Genomic DNA, 20,067 nt, shown 5'->3' on the forward strand with positions numbered 1-20,067 from the left:
ACGTTTCCGAAGCATCCATAATGATTTAATATAATTGCCTGATTTTTCATACTGTGTTGTCTCTTGCAGGCTAATTGACTTCTACCCAATCAAGTGTAACAGGGTGGCCAGGATCCTATACTCCTGTAGGAGAGAGCGATAACGTAGAGATTTGTCGTTAGGCGTTAAACAGCAACCAGTTCATCATCGTAGCTCATTCTTATCTCGGTCTCCATTTCGCATATTATTAAAGTGGAAAGAAATGATAGAAAAACAATGTTAAAACTTCTTAAATAAATTACACTTACCTTAAATCCGTAGGTAAAATGAGCCCAAAACAATACAAACTAATAACACAACTGTTCAGACAGTCCCTGAAGGAGGAATTCCTACACTCTAAAAACAGTTGGTTAAAAAATTAACCAATACCTTAACCAACACTGGGCACGTATGTCAAATTCGACTTATTGGTGATATTTTAACCAACACCTGTTGGTTAACGGCTTTAACCAGCCGTTGGGTAACATTTTTAACCAATAAAATAACTATAAGTTTGTACCCAACAGTTGTTGGTTAAATTAATTGTGTAAATTATGCCCATCATTGGTGAACTTACAAATGTAGGGATCATTAAATTGGGGAATTAAAAATCATTTTATTGGGCAATTACTATATTTAAATTGGGCAGTGGCTTTTACCATTACAAAAGGGTTGGGCAGTTAAATGAGCCTTTATTGCCCAATATATGTTGGCGAATGCAATATATTGGACAGTGATGGATAAGATCCTCAGTGAATTTTACTTAACGTAGTTGAAAGACTCCTCACAAGTTTTGTTCATGCAGACCTAGTTTGCAACAATCAGCTGAATATGGCAATGCAAAGAGTAAACAATTCCTTGAAAAATATTGAGAAATTAACAAACAGTTACATTACAGAAGCCAGATGGATGACATTTTGAGAACTTGTTTTTATTGAAAACAATAACCAGCTGAACCATGCATGTGAATAAAATACAAACAAAACAAAACAACACATAAATATGCTTGGATGTAACAACTTCTTAGCTGTGCTCTATCAGACCTTTAAGGTGACACAAAATCCTCTACTCTTCAAGAAGAACCGTATTCATAGAAAACTTGTAACACTAAATATCTCACATATGTAACTATAGATCAATTGATGTATAAACAATCTATGAATCTAAACATCAATCATGATCTGATTAATCAAGGTTTACCTATACATACAGTTAATTAAGAATTACATTGAGTATCACATACATATGTGGTGTACATGATTACATTTAGAGACATATTTATGATATATGCAGTACATTGCAGCCAGTGCATTGTTCGTTTCCAGTATTTGGATGTATAGTATATATCTTCAACACATATAGAGATACATGTGTAGGTGAAATTTAGCTACATTAAACCTTACTCACTCATAAAAGATCAGTTGATCAGATCGGGATTCCAATAAAAATTAGTAATGAAAGTTTTGATTTGTACCAGCATGGTATGTAAAAATATGTCATATCATGAGTTTTAATTAAATGTCCCTTCAAGATGATGCTATCTGCACCTGATGCTGGTGTGTGAATTTTAAAATAGTAATATTATACAAACTTCTTGCTAACAATTATTATATGAGCTTGTTGCTTACAATTTCCTTTTAAGGCACTTCTTACTTTTCAGGGCCAAGAATGCTATAATACAACTTGGCATATGTGCTTCTTTGATTTTATTAATCACATTTTGAATGAACTGCCAAACAAGACTGCATGAGGGTCGATAAGCCATGTCCAAAATGCACATTCGCCATGAAACAGAAATAGACAGCTTTTATAGAAGAGATTTGTGAGAAACTGACCCCTGTTCTAAAATAGCAAATATCTGGGTTGGTACCAAGAGGGCTCCTTGCATACAAAAGTAGCTGCAGTATTTTTGTGGCATCAATATCCTTTGAACTTTGTAGAATATCAGCCATGAATATTTTGCTTACAATTCTTTCCTTTTAAGCCACTAATTACTTTTAAAGGCCAAGAATGATCTACGATCTCTTATGCAACTTGGCACATGTGCTTCTTTGATTTCATAAATCACATTTTGAATGAACTGCCACACAAGACAGCATGAAGGTTGGTAAGCCATGTCCAAAATGTACATTGCTTTGAAACAGAAATCGATAGCTTTCAGTAGTGATTCTTGACGGACTGGCCTCCGTTCTAGAAAAACAAATGTTTGGGTTGGTGCCAAGAGAGTTCCTTTGCATACAACAAATGGCTGCGGCTTTTATGTGGCATCAATAGCCTTTGAAATTTGTAGAATATCAGCCACTTCCTGTGAGAAAAATTGAAAAATATGAAAATTATCACAAGCTGGTCTTTGTCAATCAGTATGAAGTTGTGACAGCAAAAAGCCCTCCATTCTAGCAGATTTGTACTTAGAAATAACTTTATATGAAATTATACTTGGCACAGCCAAACTTCATACCACCCATATCGATGCTTACAATGACATGCTAGTTTAAAAATAAGTACTATGAACGTTTGATACATTTGAAATTTACTGTTTAGTTATCATGTTTAGAAGATACTTTTACTATCATTGACTTTTTATCACCAACTCATAATTTATTCCTTTAAATCAGCTTCACATGTGACCCATATCCTACTACTGTCATTTACCAAATTGAGCAAAATTTGACAAGCCTATTGTTGTTGTGAAATCAACATTTAAGTAATATCACGTAGGCCCTGCCCACCGATGAATATTAATTATCCATTTTGAACCAAATGGAATATGGTTCATGTGCTTGGGAGCATCTATGTACATTGACACATATCCAGCATAATTGTTGAGATTCCACTTTTACAAGCAATCCATTACAAACTACAAAACATATGTCATAAGCATGTTGTCAATGAACTTCAACAAGTGGACAAATGAATGCTTAAACACCTACTGGTTGAATGTCCACGAAGGAGGTGATTGCCTCTTTTACTGAACACAATCCTTTTTTTCCCTTTCCTTTCCCTCTCATGATGACTGGAAGAAGAAAAAATGCCAATGTTTCCTTCTTATCTGTGAAAGTGACAAAACATAACTAAAGATAATCTTCCCTCCAAGGTTCACAAAGTCCTTGTGCATAGAACTATAACACAATTAATGACCACTTAACATATAACTTGTCATTATCACGTACAGTACCCGCACAAATTATTTGTATTTTCCCTTGCCTTTATTTGTCTCTAACACTAGAAGTCCTTCAAGTCATTTTTATCAGAAAATAGCATATCATGGGAATGCAATGAGAAAATAGCATATCATGAGAATGTAATGAGATAAGTTAGCATCTGTTTGGTATTTTGTGTATGTTTATTTTCAATAATACATGTCTCCTTTAAAAGCCCACATTCATAATGTTGTGCTGCTATCACAACCTGTTTGCAAAGTTATCTACTCTTTATATTTTTTTATATATTCAGATCTCAAAACACTGATGAACCTTTGACATATTTTGTGTTCTATTGTTCTATAGTAGTCACTAGCTTTTGGCTTAAATGAAATCCCAAAAATGGGTCAGATGGAGTCTAAGCAAGGGAATATATCTGCACCAACCCAACTTGGTTTCTGTCTGAACCAGATCCCATTGATGCTTTTTGTTCAATTTCAGTTTATTTTTATAAAAAAAGAAAAGGAAGTGTTGTTGTCTTTACAAAAAGTAAACTAAGGCTATTTTGAGAACAAGATCAGATATATTACAGATAATTGGTCAAACCTGATCTTTCAGAAGTTCCTAGTGTGATGGTGGTAAAAGGTTGCAAGGAATGATCAACATACAAAAATTAAATTAGCTCAACTATGTGCACTGAAATAAGAAGCACTCTTACCAATAGACAAACTCTCTAGGTCAACGTACTCCAATCCAAGAGGCCTTGCCAATTTTCAACCTGTTTGCCATATTCTATATCCCATTGTAGTACAAGTCCCATTTCTCATACAGGTGATCCTCACGCTCAGGCCAAAGCACTGAAAAATCTTGTTCTATCTGAAAGAGCAAAGGGAAATAGAATACTTTAATGTGTGTAAGCGTATTCTTTTTTTTGATCCTCAGCTAGGATCCATTAAAAAATCCCTCTCACTGAATTTGTTAAAGTCTGGTTCCATGCATCTATACAAACACTAAGTATTGTTGAAGCTGGATGTGGTAAATCCAACTGCTTGATACCTTTGGCTAGTTTAATAACATTTAGAAAACATCTGGGAAAGAAAAGTAAGTATTTAACATTTATTGACACATGCTTTGAAAATATCTCAGAATACAGCTCAAAAATATATTTTTTTCAAAATATTTTTTTAATGTGGTGGGGGGAAAATTTAAATTGCAAAAATTCAATATTTAACATTTGTGATATCATTACTGAACATAAGCATATTCATGGGAATAATTTATCTTGTCTCCCTATAACAAGATGATAGACAAGTTGTTAGATTTGTACACAATTGCAAGAAATGCAGAGCAAATATTGCACATAAAACCATAGCACTGAATGGCAAAGACACCATATTAAAACAAAAAAACTTTGTACAAATTGTAAACCATATTATACCGCTTGAATCTGTACCTTTTTTTACACTCAACATCAGCAACCTTTCTTAAAATCCTAGCTATATCCTTGAATAAAGCAAGATTTTCATCCAAAAATAATATTTATTCCCAATCTGGTCTTTATAAAGCATACTGATCTGCCAGATGCCTAGGGTTAAATTAAAAGTCAGTCACATTTCTTCACTGTGTGGCTGATAACTGTCATAAACTTCCAGACATAAATTAAAAGAGATTTAAAATATAATGCCATCATTTAAGAAAAGCAGTGAAACTAGTTCTTTTCAATCAAACTAGATATGTAGACAATCAAAGTACTGTTTTTAAGTTGGCCAAATAGGCTTCAAAGTGAAATATAGTATTAACTCATCAGTGAGGTTAGTCACTTAATTAATTTCAGTGTTTCTGCTAAATCAAAACCTTGCTAGTAATTTTTCCACTTCCTTTTTCAAGAGTTAAAGGATATGGTCTTGAATAGTATCTTCGTAATATGTGTATTCAAAGCTCACTTCTTTAGTATTTTTGATGCAAAATCACCTATGTATTTCTCTTTAATTAAGCAGCAAAAAATCAAATTTGATAGTTACCATTCCACGGTCTAACAACCTTTGATACTCTTTCAGAATATCTGAAATGTTAGTTGAGTGGTCTTTGATCTGCTGTTGTCTGTAAACTGCAGTTTGCCTCATAAAGTCCAATACTTTCTCTCTTGGTTCCATGTTACATTTCAGCCACTCAGTCATCATCACCAATTCCTCTTTGTTCTCCAGATCAGCTTCTGGCAAGGACAATAAAAACATATATTTCCTACTAAACATAGATGCCTTAACATCAAATTTTGAAGTTACCAATGGTTGTGATAGGTATAACCCAGTCTTTGATCATTGTCATAGCATGAGAGATAAGTCAAATCCTGAGAATAGTTGGTAAAACCTATTACACACCTCTCAATTTTGGTGGAGTGGACACTTTAGTCAAAGGAGTAGGTGGACTTGATGCACCGGGGAATCTTTCACCATGGCAATCTTCTTTTTACGTACGTAGCGTAGGTGCTCTTCTAGATACCCTGTCGCCAGTCGTCCTGCAGCACCTTTGCAATACCATGGTTCCTGCACATGAAATCAGCATACTCTTTTATCAAACTGAAGTATGGTAGCAAAATTCAAGTCAACTCAGAAAAAGACCTATTGATCTACATGTAAAGCTGTTGTACACCAACATTTAAAACTTCCTAGCTGGTTGGAACATAGGCTTTTAGCCAGCAAACTACAAACATGTCTTGTACATGTCCACAACTGCACGGTAACAATATGAACGCTATGACTAAGGACACTGTGGCACTCCATACTGTCCTCACATAATATTGTAAGCTTACTGATGAAACAGTATTGTCCCAGGGGACACTATGACAATTGATTTTAAGTGATAAGCCTAAAAGTAATGGGTTTGACCCTAATTGCACATATAATCAATAAGTTGCAGAATTCTGATATTTTATGGAATAATGAGGGTACCTACTGAACAACAAACTTCATTAATACCTTGGTTAGATTGAGAGATGAAGCCCACTGAAAACCAGTGCCTATGTTACAGTTTTTGGATTTCCCAATGTGACAACTGAACAACCATTTTGATATTTTTAACATATTAAATGCCTTGTCACCCTAGTGCTGACTTCAATTAGAAATTATTCAGTTAAATGATGCCTATATAATCCTGGTAGTATTGAAAATAGATTTCAGTATCACAGTCCTCTATGAGATGAACAAATTACTTGGTAGAACCCACAGAAGATTATATTACTTGACTACAGATGACAAAAAGTAGTGATATTGTGGGCAGTGTGTTGTGGTCCACATTTTAGAGACATTTTGAAAGGGCAGGAAAAGGAAACTAGTCACCTCAACACAACAACGAAAGTGGTCTATACTATGGCTAATGACAACTAAGCCGAGGGATATTAGAACATAAACATGCTTACATAACCCAAGGGAGATTCTGGATCCTTCAGAAAGGGAAACAAATCAACAACTGCTGAGCTGCTAACGCTGCCTTAATAAAGGAGATTGGCCTGTAGATTAAAAGGAAATAGGTAAAATGTTGATATTATAAAGCAAATTGTATCCTAGGCCTATCTATTGACAATTGAAACAATCCATTCAGAAACATAACCATATTGAATAATTTTTATTATAAATTCTATTAAAAGTATCTCTTGGTCTCCAGGGCACTTGAAAATAGGGTGTATACACTAGGCTAGGCTATAGACAGTAGCCTAGGTCGAAGTTTTTTTATTTGGACTTTAATAGGATACAACATTTTCATTAATAATTAGGCCTGGGCCTATGTCGTTTACACGAACAACAATATATGGTGAAAAACACGAACAAGATTCATAACATTTAACATCGATTAAAGCACTGTGTTAAACTCAGTGGCAGTTTAGTAGTATACTGTTACTAATATTACTAGTGTTAGTTTAGGCATACTAGTATAGTACTAGTATTAACGTTAGCCTAGTATAAGCCTAACGTTGGCCTATGAGCCTAACGCTATACTGTCACTGGGGGTCTCAGTGCCCACATAAGTTCATACTTTTTACCGATGTTAAACTACACTTACCGATAAAAGTTTCATGTAGAGACTCGACCTGGTATTTTTTCAAGAAAATCAAGACAGCACTGTCTTCGATATCTGCCATGGCGTTAGCTGTAATCTTGATTACTAAGCCACCCTGTCAGGGATCGTACTATGCATGACGTGTTATGTAGTGTGTGTTATAGATGCTGCACTGATGTACGTACAGTGTACATATATGTGTACGCGCGAATTTTTTACTCAGAGAGCGGTAAAGTTATAAACAAGTTGGTTAAACGTCGGGCTGTGAAATGTACATACTTATTGGAATGGCCCAAAATCTGCCAGTTAACCAACTTAAGGGTACACACTAACCAATTAAGTGCGCGGGGGTCCTATACCATTCTTTTTTTAACCAACGTTTTAAGAGTGTAAGAAGACAATAATAAGGGGGTTCCATAGTTAATACTGACTGCATACGCGCATAACAATGTATAGCAACCGGCGCTCAACCGTTCGTTCATGTTCATTCACAACATTTTGAATTAACTTTTATAGCTGTTGCAATAATTCTGGTTAAACACGTAATTTTGCATCCAGGTAAGACACACATGTCATAAATTAACCTCGAAGCACCGTAACACTGGGTTATCATAAGAACAACAAATGAAAAGGCTGAACAATTATGAAATATATCAGACGAAAGTGCAGGCGATCGTCGCCTCTTGGGCTATACTAACATGCACACAAGCTTATAAAATTAGGCCTACTAATAGCGAATTTGACTTCTATCCTGATATATACTACAGTTGAGAGTATTTGACTCTGATTTACCATTAGTTAGAATAGTAACATATTTAACATTTCATGATTAGTTTATTGTTTGCTAAATGACCCTAAATATTGATCAATTTACCTGTAAAGTAGGAGAGAGCGATAACGTAGAGATGTGTCGTTAGGCGTTATACATCAACAAATTTATTATCGTTGCGCGCCCTCTAATAACAAATACTTTATAGCTAATTTTCATAGGGGGTGATAAATCGACCCCGTTAAACTCTTTCCGTCTTTACAAGATGTAGTCCCGACATTGGAAAATAGCTACGGATCTGTAACATAATCCAAGAATATAATATCTACTGCTACTTGTAAAACTATATGAATTGAAAATGATAGAAACACAATTTAAATGATGATATGGTAAATGTTTGGAAAATGACTGCACGTAAGACCTCATACTTCATTGCATATAAATGATTGCATATATAAAACCCATTTTGTTTTGAAAACGTGTTCTCTCCATAGCAAACATATTGAATTCTCCTAGAGAAATGTAGTAGTTATACCTGTACATTACATGTTGAATTCCTCCTCCACGCAATCACGCTATATTAATCACAACTCACCACTTGCAAGTATATGTGACAAATCTTGGAAGAAGTGAAGTTTCTACTTTCCGGTAAATGATCATCTCCTTATAAGATAAACTTCATATTACGATCAGTGATCGTTTAGTACATTGGTAAAAGAACAACACAAGTGGCAGTGTCCTCTCCTAGCTATATGAAATATTTAAATGAAAACTTCATATTTTTCCTTTTACACCGACTACACCAACACCCTTGTGTCCAACTATGAGATAAGTCAATTGTAATGCGGATCACCATAGATCTGTTTCAATAAAACAGCGTTCAAGTCGTTAATACTTTCCAACAGTTAAACAGTACCTGTCCCACCCCACCCCCATTGAAAAATGTCTATGAGGCATCTTATAGTATCACACTACCATTCCCTGAAGCATAGGATACCACAAAGTTTTGTCCTCTCATAGCCGACGGATGTAAGTTAGTCACAGAACCAGACCAATGTGGTTGCCTGGGTGCTGTCGGATAGCACCATGCACTTTTCCGGGTGTACAGAGCGAGAGGATCACCCGATACACTGTTAATTTGTGGGTGTAGCTGTTCGTATATCGGCACACCAAGATTGACATAAGTGAGAATAGTCCTGGGTCCCCTTCTTCTGGATGGTCCCATCTGTTGTGCAGGAGGTTCTGCATCATGTTCCCCATTGGGTACACATCTACAAATGGTATCGCGTCTTGCCTAGATGGTCATCTGCATCTCTGCCTAATGGTTGGTCAGTCGCATCTAGGGGTGGATTATCTTCGACTCGGAGTTGGTCATCTTCAACTGCGAGTTGTTCATCTACATGCAGAGGTTGACCATTTCTCTCTAGTGGCAACATCCCTTCAGAGGCACCACCCGTGTCTGTCTGGTTTGCCACATGTGACATACGTGAAAAAAGGGGAAAACATTAGTAAAACAAAAGAAAACATTAGTGAAACAAAGGAATTAATTGTGGACTTCAGACGAAATAAAAACACAATGGGTCCTCTCATTATCGATGGAATGGTGGTAGAGCAGGTGAACACATTCAAGTTGTTAGGTACATTTACAGGACAATTTATCATGGAACATTAATACTGAAGAAATACTAAAAAAAAGGGACGCCAGAGACTGTTCTTTTTACGTGTTCTTAAATCTTATGGGGTCAGTGCAAATGTTTTAACAACTTTTATCGTGCAATTATAGAAAGCAATTTAACTACTAACATTTTAGTCTGGTTTGGTCGTGTAAGTCAGAGTGACCTTCGGAAATTGCAATCAGTACTTAGACATGCTGAGCGTATTATTGGTACGGGCCTTCCCAGTGGCGGCGGAACCGGGGGGCTTGGGGGGGGGGGGGCTTGGGGGGCTCAGCCCCCCCCCAATGAAAAAGTTGAGGGGGCAACTGCACGATAAGCCCCCCCCCCAATATTGACCAAGGCTCCGAACGTGCATCTGCCCATTTTTCAATGCATACTTGTCGATCTGTCCGATGCACACGTATACTATATAGGTGTAATAATTTTAGTAAATGCTGGGGGACCCTCGGCCCGTCCCCTGGCTATAAACCACATTGTCACCCCAACCGCGTCTTCACGCCCTGTGAAATGTGGAAGCAGTGAGTGTGAGTACCGGTAAGCGCAACACAACTTCGTCTTAGGCCAATGACTTGCCTCATTTCAGCCAGTTCTCCAACATCACCTTACTACACTCAAAAACGTCTTTGCGAGTACACTACGAGTATTAGCTACTCTCTTAAAACACCATCGAATATACAAATTACAAATGTTTTTACAAATTTTTACGTGCAATCTGAGAAATTGCAGGCTTGAGACCCATATTTTAGTGCTAGGTATTCGCAGCATAAAACACTCGGGAAGTGCCGTTTACGGCCATCTGGGGATTTGAAAATCCCAAAATGTTCTTGTACGCTCCGCGCCAACCGGTGGTGGCGCTCCGCTTAGATAGTCTCCACACATTAGCCCCCCCCCCCATAATTTTCCCGTTCCGCCGCGCCTGGGCCTTTCATCTCTCCACTCTCTGTACCAGGAGCGTGCACTCAAGAGAGTCGATAATGTACTGGACGAGGACTCACATCCTGCTCATCAGTACTTCCAGTTCTTGCCCTCTGGTAAAAGGTTGCGTACATTCAGGGGATCAAAGAGGCTCACAAATAGTCATTATCCTGAGCTTGTACAGATATGTAATACACATAGTGCCCGCTGATTGGTTCTAGTCTTGCCTTCACGTTTTAGCCACTGCTTCTTATTGTGTAATATGCTATATTTGTTATACTTTTTTACCTCTGAATACTCTTTTTATATCATGAGCAGTATACATAGTACCCTTTTATAGCCTTTACCTAGTCATACGAATTGTTTACATTTTTATTTATTGTCTTAATCGTTTCATTGTTTTCGCTTGAGCTCCTGTTTTCATCCAATTTCCATTGTATATATTCTATCCATTGGCTGAATAAATATCTATCTATCTATGAGGTATATGTTAACACAGGCACATTATAGTGTTATTACGTATGGGAGATATAGGTAGTATTCCAGTTTGCATATCCACATATATGGACTAGCAATATCACAAAGTCAAACTTATAAGTAGCTGTAATAACATTCTTCCAGTGGTGTCGTGGAAGTAGTGTATGTGTATATGATGATCGGGGGGGGGGGGGGACGATGGGCATGGATGGAAGGTATGGGTGTAGTGGTAATCATCCAGGCACGTAGTCAGAAATGTGTCAAGAAGGAGGGGAGGGGGGCTGGCGAAACATAAGGCATGATTCCTGGATACTGTGGTGTCGGGTGTCATGGAAGTGGTGTAGGTGGATTTGATGAGAGGGCGGGCGAGGAGGGGTGTGGATGGGAAGTATGGGCGTAGTGTTAACCATGCAGGCGCGTAACCAGAAATTTGTCAAGAATGGGGGGGGGCGAATCATAAGGCATGGGTTCTAGACACTGTGGTGTTATGGAAGTAGTGTAGGTGGAGTTGATGACCGGGAGGGGAGGGGTGGGGAGGTGCATGGATGGAAGGCATGTGCATAGTGGTGATCATGTAGGCGCGTAGCCAGATATATCTCAAGTAGGGGGGATGAATCAAGTTTTCTGGATACCTGAACAAAATGCGCAATTCGCAATACATGGGGAGAGTTTAAAAACGGGTATCTATACCACCATATTTATTTAATCTTGGAGTTTCAAATATATGAACATTTACAGTGATATTTCAACTCATTTTGAAACTTAATAATTAGTTTGGGGCGAGTCCTTTTTGTAAATGCATGAAGCGATAGAGGGTAAGAAGTTTCTTAAATTACGCAATATATAAACGAATAATGTACTCGGAGGCATTGACTTTTCTCAATTTGTAATGATTGTAATGAGGAATTTTTCTCATACCTTTAATGTTAGATTGAAGGCTTTGTATGGATTTTGTCTACAAAAATTTATCATATTGGGCATGTAAACTAGAAAATGCGTTGATCTGATTCCTGAAGTACAAACGAATTTGGAACAATATTATTCAAATCAAAAGTGGTGCTTCTCAGATGTGAATATTGAAAACTGTATACACATTCTGTACACATAACCGTGACGTTATTTTGAAAAGCAATCGCTGAGCTAAGAACGCAGGGAGGAAACTAGATTTGTCTCTGTGTCATCTGACTTCCATTGTCTTCCTCACTATTGCAATGTGACTCTGTAGTATATGACTGTAATTTTCTCCTCCATTGTCTTCCACAATACCGCATTGTGACTCTGTGGTTATCTGACGTCCATTGTTATCTTCACTATTACAATGTGACTCTGGGGGTATCTGTAAAATAGCCAAATATATGAGACAAGTACTCAAAACAAATTTGGTCACACGTGCACTTACTCGAAATATTAAATGAGGTGAATCATACACACAGGTATCATTAGTCAACTTCTACATGTGGCAGATACAAAAGCAAAATTTGTTGGCTTTTATGATTTTGAAAGAGCAAAGATATTTTATGACCCAGTGACTTAAGGACTGCAAATTCTTTAATAAGCTACCAACTGAGATGTCCAGGCCCAAGTTTTAGTTTTCTCATTTCATGTATAACCCACGTGCATGTGTTTGATTATTCCTGACAATTATCTCCATTTGTTCTCTCCAGGCAGGATTTAATTGGACGTAAATCCAACACAATGCCTCCCATTATCCGATGGGCCAGAGTCAAAAGTGGTCAACCTTAGCGCCATGTTATGAAGCCTTTCGAATTGCTGAACTGATTATGTGATACTATAGAGTAATAACTGAAGTAAAATGGAATAATTTTTTCTACCAAAGCATGCAAAATGCGCTACTTCTGGGGTGATTTTAACGAAAAATTAGAGAGTGCGACATAACGGAATTATTGAACCCTGTATCACTAGTAAATAAAGAGAGGGATCCCGACTTTTCTCTTGATTGCTAAGTTACTTATCCTAAAGTAAGATATGAAAACCAATATTTAAACAGCCATTTAATATATGCAAAAATGCGAATTAGGCCAGTTAAATCCCCTTCCTGTCGGATATTTTTATTAATTAATTAATATTTGAGTGACTTAAGTTTTTTTAATTCAAATTATGGAGAAACTTTCAAGTAATAATGACTACTACAAAAAATGATGATGAATGACTTCATAACATGAACTAGCTTAATAAAGCCACGAACTCTCACTGCTGTCATTTGTGTTTCTTCCCACCTGCAAGTTTTATTCGGAATTGTTTGCGAACATTTTCTGCACTCTTTGTAGAATTGGAACGTTTATGCGCTAGCAATTTAATGGAAGCGTTCAAGCCGAACATAGAATATGCTCTCATTGCGCGCAAGACGAACCGTTGAAAACTAGCAAAATATGTGCCAATTGTACGTTATAGTAGGGCATGCAAATACGCACTTTGAGAATACAAGTTTTTGCACACAATAGACACACAAGTGTCAATATTTTGACGTATGTCGTATATATTACATGTCATATTCAAAATCATTTTAAGTGCTTGAATTATTTTAGTGCTCCGCTCAGATAGCGTCATAATTGCCCCTGAAAAATGCCTTGAAATCCCCCCCCCCCCCCCACACACCTACTGTTGTGTAATCTGTTCATGTCGCTCACAATTTCATGTCAATTTTGCAAAGTGGGTAGTAGTTTATGCAGAATAACAGATCCCCTCCTTATGAAGTGATAGTGCAAAAAGTTTGATGGATTTCTATATTCAGTCACAGTCATCAAAGGAAGAAATGTTAGCACGATAAGTGGCTTGAGTGAGTCGTTTTGCCTACAAATCTTTGTCAGAACATGGTTAGTGAATTAGGCCTGGCTAGGTTGATTAGGCTTTGCCTACCTCAAAACTCAGATTACTGGCTAGGCGTGTACTGCTTAGACCCTTTTGCCACATTTACAGTGTTGGGAATATTTTGCAAAAGGAGGTTGAGTTTGAATATTATTATATTAATTCTAGATATGTTAACATACTGAACGATTGTATACTTAAGTTATGACCTAGACTGGCCTAAGTTAGACCAAGAGTAATGCTACGACCATATCCATTAGTTGAACTAAGCCTATTTGCGTAGTATTTAATTGTTAGTGATATAAGCCCAGGACATCATAACCGTCATCCAATGTTATTCTGTCAAGTTCATTTATCGTTAGGGATACAGTTTCAAGTAAAATGAGGAGGTGATAATTGTTGTCATTAGGCTTTAGTCATATCGCATGCGAAAGGACGTCGTAACCGGTATATGGGCCTAGGCTAACTACATCCAGAGTGCACTTATATCCAGGAGGCCTGGATGGGCAATGGACTGTGGGGCACCTGATGCCCCTGATGCATGTATCGGAGATCCATTATGACAAACAATGATGTAGAAGATAATTAAACGATAGGAGTTCATACTTAATATCCTTTCAAATATGAGATATACAAGTTTTTGACAAGAGTTAATAGTCGTTTTAAAAATTGCATTACATTAAAAAATAAAGGTGATTGCAGACATTTGCTCCATAACATTTATAGCTTTTTGACTTGTTCCTTTACAGGGTGGCAACATCATGCCCGAGGGAAAATTGAAGGCACTGGACGGTCAAGGATATCAGAACATACAAATAGGTTGCAGCGGGCATGTGCTAGGATCCTGGGCAATTTGTATGAAGAACACCAATAGAGCTTCAGGTAGCAGGAACTAACTCCTCGCCTGTCCCTACGGGGAGAAAAGAGGGCATGGGCAGGGCCTTGGGGGTAGTTCCCAAGTGCGCTCAACCATGGTTAACTATTTCCCCACTCATTTGGTGTTTGGGCAGTTTCGTGAAGTACCCACCAAGTATGTTATTGATCAATCATTCCATCGTTCAGTTATTATGCATACAAACTAAAGTGTCACACACAGATATGCCGACCTGACTTCATAGGTTCCATTGCTTTCAACGAGGAAACAAAAACTATTTCCAATAATGGATATCATCGCTGTTGAGCTATACAGCATGTCCTTCATAGTGTGCACAACAAGGTTGTAACTGATTTGTTCATACATTTTAAGGGATCACTTCACAGACAAAGGGGAGGAATGGCGAGTCTGGGGCTATGATACTGTTATGACAATCTAGGGATACCTATTTAAGTATTGTTGTTCCATTTGAATGTTATAAGGGAACAGGTTCTTTTGATTTCAAATAGAAATGCACAAGGACAGAGAAGTGTCTTTTATTTCAGCTACCAGTTATTTAGTTAGATGTATTATACTTTTATTGGCGAATATACTTTTAGACTGCTAAAAAACTTCTCTCCCCCTTATTTTGGTGATATATACAATCGTGCGGATGAAATTCTCCTGAAAGCCATTTTAACCTATCAATTACAGTACCCAAGGCTAAGAACCCTAACTATAGTATCCCCCGCCCCAATACAATGCACCTGCCTAACAACAAATACAATTTCACTCTATCCAAGCCCAATGTAAAGATGTGATGACCAAAATAAAGTGTGTTTCAGGAGCATTTGTGTCCAATCTGTTTGTATTTTGAAACCTAGAGTTTCAGGTGCACTTTACTGCGGAATGTACCAATTGTTTTTGAAAACTGCCCACCCCTCCCATTCTTGCTTTTCGTTTCGCGGGTTTACGTCCATTGTTACTAACGTTGACGATACAGTTCACAAGCATATACTGAATGATGATATGAATTATATGATTATAACACCATACACGATACCCAACAACGTATAGGTCGTAGTTGCGAATGTATCTATATATGTATAATATTTGATACCAATTAAGAATTAGAGATAATTACTATAAACACATAGGCATATATATTCTCGCTCTGGACATGATTTTATCAAAAGAATACAACATGTTAATGAAAATACATCACTTGGTAAAACCATCTTGGTCTTTCTAATAGAGATACTCCATAAAGTATGAAACTTAGCCCAAGACCAAATCATTTCATACGACAGCTCGATTTTACCTCTTTCACGAAGATCGATAACTACAACCAAATAAGATAGCGCTGGTTAACTAAATTAATTATCACCGCCACTTGTACTTAATCATCAATCCTCTTGTAAAGCTAAGCTATCCTAAGAATCTACAGTCTCGGAGTAAAATTCAAGCCAAATTGTATCCTCCTTCATCGACCTAAATCATTTCAATGCGCCTATAATAAGTTCGGTAAGCCATTCTGCTCCTCAAGAAAACCAGTATTTTGTGCTGACAAAAAAACGTTGTAAAGGAAAGTACCGTGAGCGGAGAATAATGGGACCCTTAATTCTGTCACTTCGTTAGCAGTATTAGAAGAGCGTGTAGTTTTAAATTATTATATTCTATAGACAGGTTTCTATTGTTTAATATTTTTAATGTGTTTTCAGGGGCGGGGGTTGTTATACATTGAAGATATCAACAATGATGGCTCAACAGAGAATTATCTAGAAAAGAGGTTTGGTTGTCTCCATGAAGAGCTGGGTCCTGTAGACTTTAAAGAAATTGACGCGGTGCTTGTTTGCAGTAATGGATAGGATGGATTGCATGAATCTCATTGCTGAGAAAATATCTTCAAGTAGTAAATACAAGATACGCCATAAACCACTTGCATGCAAGGAAAATGTGTCTTTTTCTTCATTGAGATAACTGCTGTTCAGCAGTTGACATGCTTCATGCAAAGGGATGGTTTCTATGAAAATATTCAACAGGAAAAAGAACATGCAAATCATGTTGATGAAATATACGATGGAGACGAATACAAGAAACACTGTCAACTAGGGAAGTTTTGTATGAACGAAATAGCATAATTGTTATGTGGTATGTTGAAGGGGTGCCACTTTTGAAATCTTTATAAAGTAAAGTGTATGGCCCAGTTACTTTGTTGTGAACTAACTTCCATACAAGCTGAGGTTCAAGAAATACAATTTGATTTATGGAGGTTTATGGTTTGGGAAACCAGTTATCACTTCTTTTTTAAAACCATTTCATCATTCAATGCAGCAGCTGAAAGAAGGTGTAAATATCAATGTTCACGGTCACCGTTCACCAATTAAAGTTAAGGCAAAGATGTGGTACATGTGATCTGCCACCAAGATGTATGGTGCTGAGCATGGTACAGTTTAATAAGGCATTTGGTCATTGCTACTGTACCACAAAATGGAAATCTGTACAAACTGCAAGATGCCACACATGACCTTATCAATTTAAAATTCAATATCCTAAGGGGCCAAAAGTGTTGCATGGAGACATGTTGAAGGATGCAAAACATGCATTTCTTCAAAATAAGAAAGTCAATGGTAACAAAGGACCAAACTATTTGCCATATACTAGTTGTGATCTGGTACACGGGACTGTAATATACTTCATGCATTCTGTACTTCTAGGTTCCGTTAGAAGGTTGCTAAATCTCATATTCTAAAGAAGTGTTTCTTTGCATTAGATGTTACACACTGTAGATAACCGTTTGCTTTCTATCAAGCCACCACCATTCATTTCCAGAGTACCCCGCAGCATTAAAGAACATGTTAAATAATGGAAAGACATAGTACAGATCTTGGTTATTTGATTATTCTATTCCAGTATTGTATGATTTAATAGGCCTATTTTGTTTTACTCATTTTTTGCATTTGAAAGCACTAATGGCACTCAATTGAAGATGTTCCATGGGTCAAATTAAAAAGGCCAGAGCTAGTATAGAAAGTTTTGAAGTAAAACGTTATTACACAAAGCTTGATCCCAAATGATGATTATAGTGCAAGTGACACTCATACTTTTTCAAAATCACTTTGACAGATTGGGACATCAACCAGTTTTGATCCGACCAGGGCAGACATGAAATGTGTAGTTGATTGCTTAGGATAAAAACTGAACCCTTGTTTTAAGTGTCTTCATCTAAACGTAAACAATTCTCTGTATCATTCTAAGGAGTATTTGTATGTTACTAAACGCAACTCCTCCACTGTGTGCTATATGCAAAATTAACACTCTGTTTTTGAACATATTAAATACGTTTTTGAGGTGTGAACATAATGCAAATTTCAGACAACTCGGTGTACATATAAGTATGACTAAATGCTATGAACAATTACAAAATGTAGGGCTTGTCATTTGTGAAAGATGCACATTTAGCTAACATTAACTGTTTATATTCACCTTTAAGGAAAAAGCAGAGCAAAAAAAAGCAAGCATTGTAGAAAAGTAGAAAACGAAGCGATGAGATGATAACTTTTACACAAATCTACGATTGACATCGTTTTCTGGTTTGGATATATTTCAAACGTAATACAGGTATAAATAACACAAACAGATAATGACGCATAATTGGAATAGAGAAAGAATATCCTCTTCATGGTTGGCATGCAAGCAGGAAGAGCTAAATGCAACATGATAAATGTTGAAAAGTACAATTGAGGAAGATAATACTCAAGAATTCTCCATTTGTAAAAATGAAAGATGAGATTGCTCAAAATTGCAATCATTCATAAGAAATTAATGCACATTGTCTCACAAGTTGATATTGTGCAACTGCCTTTTTCTCTCTTTCATGTAAGATAATTTCAAACCAGTTCTCAAAATTTCTTTTCAAAAACACATAAAAACATTTTGATTTCGTTACGTTACAAGGAAAACTAGGGCACAAAAATTTCTGATAATCTAAGCCGACATACAATTTGTAGAGTCCCCCATTCGTTAGTTTAAAATCTGGCTTATGATACTCGCCCACGGTGTTTAACACGATGTATAAAGAGTTCCTGAGCTCTTGAAATATCGCCCCAAGCACGTACCAATCTCGTGATAAGCACGGCATACGTCGTGACACATCATGAACAGATCGTGCTTGTTGGCGAACATCCCAAAAGTTTTAAACATGCTCAAAACTTTTGGCGACATCCTGTGTCAGCTAAATATGCACTTGTTGTGTTCGTGAACCATCGTGCTGTGTTCGTGATACATCGTGTTTGATACGTGTTGCTCGTGCAGTGCACGCGATCCCCTCGTGGAACGATTTTCGGTGCGTACATAATACGAGGTCGGATCCATCCGCAGGAGGTTCTGGAATCCAGACCTGTCCTCCCGCGTCATATCCTGCATCCACGCCTCATAGAAGCCATGCTCCGGCCGCCGAAGGAGCCACGTCCTCACCCATATCTGACGTTTGATCTTAAACCTGTGTTGCTCCTCTCCTCGTGTGAGCAAGGTGACGGCCGTAACGGCCGTGACTACAGCAGTTTTGAATTGCAGGTCAGCAGTAAGCTGTGGGTCTGTCATGTTGCTGTCTAGTGTATGCAGGCGCGTATCCAGGGGGCGTTGGGGGCGCGCGCCCCCGGGTAAGAAAAAGAGGAGAGAAAAAAAAAGAGAAGAAAAAAGGGGAAAAGAGGGGGGGGGAAGAGGAGGAGGAGAGGAAGGAAGGGAAAAGAAAAAGAAGAAAGAGAGAAAAAGGAGAAAAGGAGGGAGTAAAAGAAAAACGCCAAGACACCTGGAAGAGAAGGAGAAACAGTGACATCATTACAGCGCTGATCCCTATTATATACACAGGGTAGCCAGTGACTGATCAAGGATTTCGGAAGGGGCGTGCGCCTCACCCTACCCCTAACATCGTCAACTCCATTTTTGACGTTTCCATTTTGTCCTCTCTCAATAATGTATATGTACATATATACTATATATGGTCTATCATAACGCGTGTGTGTGTATATGAAACCTGCTATGAAACCAACTGTGGCTGGTCTCGACCTCGACCGTATCGTCGGGGAACATGACGCATTTCGGGAAGGGGCGACTGCCCCCACCCCCCCCCCCCCTTGAGCATATTTTTTTATGATATCGTTAGTAATTTCAAAATAAAATATGCTTAAATGCAACATACAAGGCCGGGGAAGTGTCATTACCAGCGATCTGGGAGGTATTTTTGGCCAAAATTTGCTTGTACGCTTCGCGCCAACAAATGGTCCTGGGTAGTGCCATTTCCAGCGATCTGGGAGGCATTTTCGGCCAAAAATTTTCTTG

General features: G+C 37.6%; 1 long non-coding RNA gene across 2 annotated transcripts; it reads right to left on the reverse strand.

Annotated features, from left to right (window-relative positions):
- Window positions 1-930: 930 nt before the first annotated feature.
- On the reverse strand, window positions 931-7,557 carry LOC139972120 (uncharacterized). Of its 2 annotated transcripts, XR_011794590.1 has the most exons (7): window positions 7,215-7,557; window positions 6,574-6,663; window positions 5,537-5,701; window positions 5,180-5,370; window positions 3,877-4,034; window positions 2,949-3,067; window positions 931-2,323 (listed from the first exon to the last, which is right to left on the reverse strand). It is a non-coding gene; the product is annotated as an uncharacterized lncRNA (long non-coding RNA). The 2 variants fall into 2 exon arrangements; XR_011794589.1 differs by having other exon boundaries at window positions 931-3,067; window positions 7,215-7,555.
- Between the last annotated feature and the right edge of the window lie 12,510 nt (window positions 7,558-20,067).

This window comes from Apostichopus japonicus, chromosome 8 (assembly GCF_037975245.1).
Source record: "Apostichopus japonicus isolate 1M-3 chromosome 8, ASM3797524v1, whole genome shotgun sequence".
Taxonomy (NCBI): domain Eukaryota; kingdom Metazoa; phylum Echinodermata; class Holothuroidea; order Aspidochirotida; family Stichopodidae; genus Apostichopus; species Apostichopus japonicus.